Here is an 8501-nt window from a genome sequence, read left to right on the forward strand (position 1 = left end):
TCCCCATCTCTCCAGGAGAGGCATGGGGAGTGGAGCCGTGAGGGGGCTCTGGGCTGACTGTGGGAGCATCCGGTCGGGCTGCGAAGGGTGGAAGGCCATATATCTGCCTCTACAGGAATGTTAAGTGTTTCCTTCCAGTTTGAAACTATTAAAAATGTAAGCATGTTTCAAGTTGAAATCTTTAAACATTTTCTCAGAAAGGGCCCCTTTGTCATTGTTAATTTCTAAGAGAGCCAATGTTGGGTTGAAAGCCCAACTGCTCCCACTCTGCCTGCCTCCAGCCCCACCAGCCCCACCAGGGTCCTCAGAAAGAGGCTACCTGCCGATTGACTCGTGGGGGTGGGTTTCACATATACTCTCTGGCCTTGCTGTGGGCACTGAGGGTCTCAGAATGACACTGTACCATTTAGTCTGCCTTCCCACTGCCCTCAGCGAAGCCCAAACTACTTGCCATGGCCTCCAGCCCTGCTCCCTCCATCCTTGGTCTCCTATCATCTCCCGTTTGCCCCTCTTCCGTCAGCTGTAGCCACACTACCTTCCTGCTGGGGTGGGGCGTCTCAGATGCACCCCCACCTGGCCACCCCTCAGACTGTACTGCTCAGGAGGAGCCCTCACTTTGACGTAGGCTCTTCTCTGCCCATCTGTGTGTTTGTTCCTGGTCCAAGGTTTACTGAAGTGTCATTTTTGTGTCTGGACTGTGTCTCTGCTCTCCTTGCTAGGGGGCCAGCAACCCAAAGCGGGGGCATTTCCACCACCACCCATGGAGCACTGCGTCTCCAGTCCCAGAGCAGTGCCTGCACCCTAGCAAGCGCTCAGAAAAGATTTGTCAGATGAATAAACAAACATTAAACATACTTGGAGACTGAACAACCACAACAATGAGACACACATTAAATCCGCCATGAAATCCTACCTTCTCTCTCCTGGGTGCAAAGTTTAAGAACTATGGAACTGGAAATACGTCATCATGGACATTTTAGTGGGAAAGATTTGGCCCAACAGCTGTCAAACCACGGCCTCTTGGTTTGTGTCTATAATCTGGATTCGCGTGTCTGTCCTCACGTCCTGAGAAAGTGCTTTATGCCAGGATTAAGGCGCTGTTGGCAGAATTTTCTCCCTATTGTTTTCAGGCGACTACTGTCTTATTTCAGTGTTTGGGCTCACCTTGCAATCGCTACATCCAGCCTCTGAAATGTGTCAGTGAGAGATCTAGAAAGAGCACAGCTGAGCAGGGCTTCCGAGCACAGTGATTGCAGCTCTGCCCATCGGGAGAGGGGCTTCCCAGCTGGGCACAACCTTGCCAAGTATAACGCATGGCCTGTGAGTGACTGGGGACTGGACTCAGGGGAGTGGGTCATGGCTGCCCTCTCACCTGAGCGCATCTCCCCATGGAAGGCTCGGCACCACCGTCCTGCTGGACCCGTCTGCTGGAGACAGAGTTCTCCGAGAACTGTGTACCCAGGACTCCAGACATTTCTGGGGCCCCTGGTATTTGCCTTTCCCACCCTGGATGATCGGGCACCAGGCTTGAAGGAGCACCATGTCTCCGAACCCAGAGGAGTGGCTCTGCCAATGGGATCTACCCCACAGTGGGATTAGAACTGCCAGCGACCTTTCTCTGACTCGAAATATCCCACCCACCACCCACCGTGGACACTGTCACTGAGCGCCCTCCACTCTCAAGGGGTACTGAAGCCGCATTGGGTGGTGGGATCCCTCACCCACTCTCAGGCCAGGCCCACCCTGCCCCAAGATCCAGGCTGTGCTTCTCCTGAGCTCCAACCTTGGTGGGATGACCCACCTAGGGCAACAACTCTGCTCCTGGGACAGACCCTGGAGAGGAGTTCAGTGCAGAGCAGTCTCACTGTTCCTGCTGACAGAGGCCAGCCCTGAACCTCAGGGCCACGTGAACACCTTTCTTTGTTGCTAGAATCATCAGACTGAATCGCCTGAAATCCCTGTGGTCACCTGTCTGCACTGCAGAGAGACAGCCGCACCTCATTTCCATCTTGCTTTCCCCTGTCACCAAATCCTTGTGGGGGCAGCTCCCCGAGATAATGCATAGTGCCAAGGATGACACGAGCCCTGAACTTGAGGTTGACCTTTCTTACCTGGGATGTTGGGGCTGACACAACCCTGAACCCGAGGGGTGTGCCTGGGGTGTCTGGCACCCTCTCAGCTCGTCCCCACAGAGGCAGCGGCAGTAGGTCTAGTTTCTGCTGACTTTCCACCTACAAGGTGCGCAGCACGAGCCTGAGCGCCCATGCTCCACCCCCGTCAGCCACGCTGGGGTCACACCGTCACCAGCCCCGTGGCCGGGCATCCCTTCCCCTCTAGGCCTTGATTCCCTTGTTTGAAAAGCAGAGAAGACAAGCGTGAAAGTGTGAAGTGTAGAAACACAGAGCAGAGGCTAAGTGCCCACATGTTCGTTATCCCTCGCTTTATTTCAGGCAATAAAATTTGAGACTGAATAAAATTCTAGCTGAGCGCACGGCGGACAACATCCTCACTGTGACACAGGGGCTCCGCCTTTGTTTCCCAACTGATCTAATGCACTAAGTGAGCTTAATGCAAGTTAATTAATGATGCTGTTGGCAGGCGGAGCTACCTGAGCAGAGCCTCGAACAGCATCAAAGCCAGGAGCCGGCAGGTGTCGGCCGGGACAACTGAGGAAAGCAAGCCCGGGAGGGAAGCTCGGGAGGCGTGCAGGCAGGACCCGGGGGCCAGAAGGGGACCGCCGACTGAGCCCTTCAACACTGGGCCAGCTTCCAACATGCCATCCTGTTTACAGCTTCTGTGTTTGAATTTCAGGTTTACCTGAGTCTTTGAAGCTGGGTTCCTGGGCATTTCCTTGAGAATGAACTTCATTTTTTTTGCAAACTGCAGAAGTTAGGAAGAAAACTTGGGTGACCTGTCTTCCATCTATGGTCCTTGGGGGCTTCAGGAACTTTGATGGGAGGAGGATGCCCCCAGTTAAAAGAGCCAGTGGGGTTTACATCCTGTGATGTAGCAGTCAGACCAGGTCTGTGCATGACGGAGCTGCATGAGGGGCTGGGGTTACACACTGACACCCAGGGAAGAGGGCGAGGCCCCCTTCAAGTCTGAACTTCACAAATACGAATCTTCCACAAAGCGAATACCTTGTTTACTTTCAGAAACTGGATGGTAATCAGAGAGTGAAGTTCAAACATTTCAGGGAAATTTTATTTACTTTCTCCTCCAAAGACATGTGCTTCCAGGACTGCCCTCCAAATGTGCTGTCATGGGACTGTCCTTCACCACCTGGCTCACCTGGGGGAGGCGATGGGGGCAGAGAGACCCCAGCTGAGCAAGCCCAGGCGGGGCCTATCCTCTCCCCGGTGACAAGGGACCTGGGGTGTCATCAGGATGAACGCCCATTCCCCAACTTTGCAGAGTAGCCCTCTCTATGGCAGATCCTGTCAAGATGTAACTTGGAAGGTATTAAGGCTTAGAGATCTCAGAGTTGGGCAGGAAATATTTCTGTTATCTGAATTGACTCTTTTTTCTCCTTTGGTTCATCATGGTTTTTCCCTCTTTAATATTTGAATCAGCTGCAGTTTCATCCTTAGTTGCAAAGTACCTCAGCACAACTTCAGAACCTCAGACAGGATGGGCTGAGCTTCCTCTCTCATCGCAATTACCCCCCGACTCCGTCAAACTCCCCCGATGGATGGAGGGACTTTCACTCCTCCTCACTCACCCCTGTGGCTTTACCATCCCTCTCGGACCTCTGTCCCGCTGCCCAACACCTCCAGCCTTCTGGGAGAAGCAGGTGCAGTTACGGCGAGAAGATGGGGAATCAGTGGCTCTGGGGCAGGAGCCCTAGTGGCCCCCGTGCCATCAGGGTATCGAGCGGAGACTCATTTGGAGTGACAGCCGGAGCCACCAGACAAGTGTCTCCACCCAGTCACTCTATGTCCCCCCACCCACCCCAAAACATGGGGGCCACAACTTTGGCCTTGATTCAGAACCACCCAGGAAGGTGGCTTCGGGGACCCTTGGGGACCCCTGCTGCTGCACACAGCTCACCGTCCCAGAGCAGCACACCTCCAGGCTCCAGGAAACCCCAGGCTCTCAGCACTGAGCCCCCAAACCTGCTGAGCACACAGACGCAGCTCCTTCGCCAGACACACAGCTAGTAGCAAAATGGGGTGTCTGGTGTTTCCCTGAAAACAAAGGAACACTCTCAGGTCTTAGAACCAGTAGCACAGACGCATGGTAACCGGGAAAGCTTGTTGAAACGCAACCCAAAAATGACACGCATTTCAAAAATGCACCTGGGCTGTCCCGGACGGTGACACCTCCGTCTCATCCATAGCCCAATCGCTCAGGAAAACAGGAGAGAAGGATAAGCCTTACCTGGACCCCACTGGGGGGTCTGTTTCCAATCCCAGCAGAAGATGGTCCTTGAAGAAAGCCAGGCTCCGTCCCGTTGCGGCCCCTGGGCTCACAGGTGGCTGCAGGCCGTGTCCAGGGAGCAGGTGCTGGCAGGGCAGGCGTCCACAGAGCTGCCTGGGCTCCGGTCGCTCACTGTCAGCCCACTTCCCTCTGCTCCCAGGACTCCGTGCTCTTCCCTGACTGCCTGTCCCCTCCTGGGGCCTCCCGTATGTGGACTTACCTGCGCCCTCTAGAGGCTTCTCCCTGCAGCAGCCACCAGAGTTGGGCGGGGGCGTGGAGGCGAGTGCGGGGGCGGGGGCGGGGGGGGGGTGGCGGGTGAACAACTCTGCTCCAGCCCCCTGCACCTGCTCTGACTTCCTGCCCAAAGACACCTTTGGAACTATAAAATCATTGATTCCCTTTTCTTAGGGGGCGGGGGTCTTGCTTCACTTCAAACAAGCAAAGCCTTTGGGCACAAGAACAGCAGGAAACTAAATTGGCATCAAAATCCTGTTCATCAAAGTGCTCACCCAAGGATCTGCACTGAGATGGCCACTGACTGGGCTACCGCCTCTACCCAGCTGTGAAGCCCCTTCACTGTTCCTGCCTGTTCCCCCCCACCCACACACATTTCCTGCAGGTGAGTCACCAGGACTGCACTTCTGTTCCCCCACACCATACACCCCCTATGACTGCAGACAACCATTGTTGTTCAGTCACTCAGTCGTGTTTGACTGTGACCCCATGGACTGCAGCACACCCACAGCACACCTGTCCTTCACCATCTTCCAGAGCTTGCTCAAACTCATGTCCATTGAGTCGATGATGCCATCCAACCATCTTGTCCTCTGTCGTCCCTTTTTCCTGCTGCCTTCAATCTTTCCCAGCATCAGGAGGGTTTTTTCCAATGAGTCAGTTCTTTGCATCAGGTGGCCAAAGTAATGGAGCTTCAGTTTCAGCATCAGTCCCTCCAATGATTATTCAGGACTGATTTCCTTTAGAATTGACTGGTTGGATCTCCTTGCTGTCCAAGGGACTCTCAAGAGTCTTCTGCAACACCACAGTTCAAAAGCATCAATTTTTCAGCTCTCAGTTTTCTTTACGGTCCAACTCTCACATCCCTACATGACTACAGGAAAAGCCATAGCTTCGACTAGATGGACCTTTGTTTGCAAGATAATGTCTCTGCTTTTTAATACAATGTCTAGGTTTGTCATAGCTTTTCTTCCAAGGAGCAAGCATCTTTTAATTTCATGACTGCAGTCACCACCTGTAGTGATTTTGGAGCCCAAGAAAATAAAGTCTGTCACTGTTTCCATTGTTTCCCCATCTATTTGCCATGAAGTGATGGGACTGGATGCTATGATCTTTGTTTTTTAAATGTTGGGTTTTAAGCCAACTTTTTCACTCTCTTTCACCTTCATCAAGAGGCTCTTTAGTTCCTCTTTGCTTTCTGCCGTAAGGGTGGAATCATCTGCATATCTGATGTTGTCAACTTTTCTTCTGGCAGATAACCATACATCCCATGTAACTCTAAAGAATCATATACTCCCTGTGACTACAGATAACCATAGACACCCCATATAACTCTAGATAACCATATACCGTCTTCAACTGCAGATAACCATACACCCCCTATGACTGCAGATAACCATAGATACCCCATATAATTCTAGATAACCATATATACCCCGAATGAGGCAGGCATCACCAGATTTTATCCACCGATGTGAGGTTCTGTATTTATTTAACAGAACTTGGTCAAACCCAACATGTGCAGCTAATAAAGAACTAAGTCTGGCTCCTCTTTTTCTCCCTGTTTGCCCAGGGTTTGTACTCTGGACACTGCTTCTCACAAAAGAACCCTCTCCAGGGAGGGGGCACAGACATGGTGTAGAGGAAGCTGCGGTCAGGGCTGGGTGGGGGCAAAGTGAGCATCCGACTATGCCCTTAGCTCCCCCTGCTTGCCTCCCTGTGACATCCACTCCTGCCCCCCAGTGATGTCAGCAGTAAACAGAAATATAATTGAAATTGATCCTCCCATGAATGACCTTGGGAGCCTGAGCAGCACAAAGGTTCAAATGCTAAGTCTTTTCCGTGACCTGCAATGTTGTCATTCAGTCTCATAGCACAGACCAGTGTGCTTTTCTAATAAAGGGAAACATATGAGTCTTATAAGACCTATTTGCAGCAGAAAAACTAAGAGAAGGGGGAAAACTGAATTTGGAAATACAAAATATTGACAGCTTCACTTAAACATCAACAAATTCATTTTCCAGTATACGAGTTCATATATCTCCCAGTATTCATGGCTTTGGGGAAATGGGACAGTGGCCCAAGAAATGGCCGCTGTGTTATCAGTGGGAGCTCTTGACATGTGGGGAGTGTGAGCCCGCAGTATGAACAGGTCACGTCGTCAATTCAGTGCATTATACGTAACAGAATTTATTAATGCAATCTTTAGCATATTTCTGAGAAAGTTTCAGAGTATATCTGAAGGCAGCAAAACCATCAGTTTATGAGGATAACGTGGTCTGGGTGGTGGTTAATTCCACAGCCCTTCCTCCTCACCTGTCCTCAGAAACTTGGCAACAGAGGTAAACCCGAATGGGTCCATTTTAACAGGGATTCCCCCCTGGCTGGCCGAGTTGGTGCCCAGTCTCTGTCTCAGTGCTCCTGTGAATGAGGTACCCTTGCGGCTCCCTGCGGCTACCGCTGCAGAACTGTCCCCAGAGCCAGCACGGGGTGAGGGGTGGCAGGGTTTCCAAAGAGGCTGCCTCATCTGATGGGGGCTTCCAGAGAGGCTGCCTCATCTGAGGGGAGCAGCTTCCAGAGAGGCTGCCTCATCTGGGAGGAGGCTTTCAAGAGAGGCTGCCTCATCTCTGGGGGCGCTTCCAGAGAGGCTGCCTCATCTGAGGACGCTCCCACAGGAGCTGGCTCAGGAGTGGGGGCTTCTACTGTCCTTGGTGATTGTACGTGGAGCCCCGACAACTGTTGCTGGAACGCCAGTCCACAGAGCTTCACGGGCAGCTCACAAATCTGAATTTTTTTTTAAATTTTATTTTTTTTTTAAACTTTACAATATTGTATTAGTTTTGCCAAATATCGAACAAAATAGAAAGCCCAGAGATAAATCCACGCACATATGGACACCTTATCTTTGACAAAGGAGGCAAGAATATACAATGGATTAAAGACAACCTCTTTAACAAGTGGTGCTGGGAAAACTGGTCAACCACTTGTAAAAGAATGAAACTAGAACACTTTCTAACACCATACACAAAAATAAACTCAAAATGGATTAAAGATCTCAACGTAAGACCAGAAACTATAAAACTCCTAGAGGAGAACATAGGCAAAACACTCTCCGACATACATCACAGCAGGATCCTCTATGACCTACCTCCCAGAATATTGGAAATAAAAGTAAAAATAAACAAATGGGACCTAATTAAACTTAAAAGCTTCTGCACAACAAAGGAAACTATTAGCAAGGTGAAAAGACAGCCTTCAGAATGGGAGAAAATAATAGCAAATGAAGCAACTGACAAACAACTAATCTCAAAAATATACAAGCAACTCCTACAGCTCAACTCCAGAAAAATAAATGACCCAATCAAAAAATGGGCCAAAGAACTAAATAGACATTTCTCCAAAGAAGACATACAGATGGCTAACAAGCACATGAAAAGATGCTCAACATCACTCATTATCAGAGAAATGCAAATCAAAACCACTATGAGGTACCATTTCACACCAGTCAGAATGGCTGCGATCCAAAAGTCTACAAGCAATAAATGCTGGAGAGGGTGTGGAGAAAAGGGAACTCTTTTACACTGTTGGTGGGAATGCAAACTAGTACAGCTACTATGGAGAACAGTGTGGAGATTCCTTAAAAAACTGGAAATAGAACTGCCTTATGATCCAGCAATCCCACTGCTGGGCATACACACTGAGGAAACCAGAAGGGAAAGAGACACGTGTACCCCAATGTTCATCGCAGCACTGTTTATAATAGCCAGGACATGGAAGCAACCTAGATGCCCATCAGCAGATGAATGGATAAGAAAGCGGTGGTACATATACACAATGGAGTATTACTC

The 8501-nt window shown here is 50.5% G+C and overlaps 1 protein-coding gene across 1 annotated transcript in view; it reads right to left on the minus strand.

Moving 5' to 3' along the window:
* The window catches only part of EDAR (ectodysplasin A receptor), a 50315-nt gene extending 45752 nt beyond the window's left edge, over window positions 1-4563 (minus strand). The window contains exon 1 of the mRNA XM_070380157.1: window positions 4381-4563. The gene's annotated coding sequence lies outside the window, so the exon portion shown is untranslated. The remainder of the gene's footprint in view (window positions 1-4380) is intronic.
* Between the last annotated feature and the right edge of the window lie 3938 nt (window positions 4564-8501).

The sequence above is a fragment of the Bos mutus genome, chromosome 11 (assembly GCF_027580195.1).
Source record: "Bos mutus isolate GX-2022 chromosome 11, NWIPB_WYAK_1.1, whole genome shotgun sequence".
NCBI classification, from domain to species: Eukaryota; Metazoa; Chordata; class Mammalia; order Artiodactyla; family Bovidae; genus Bos; species Bos mutus.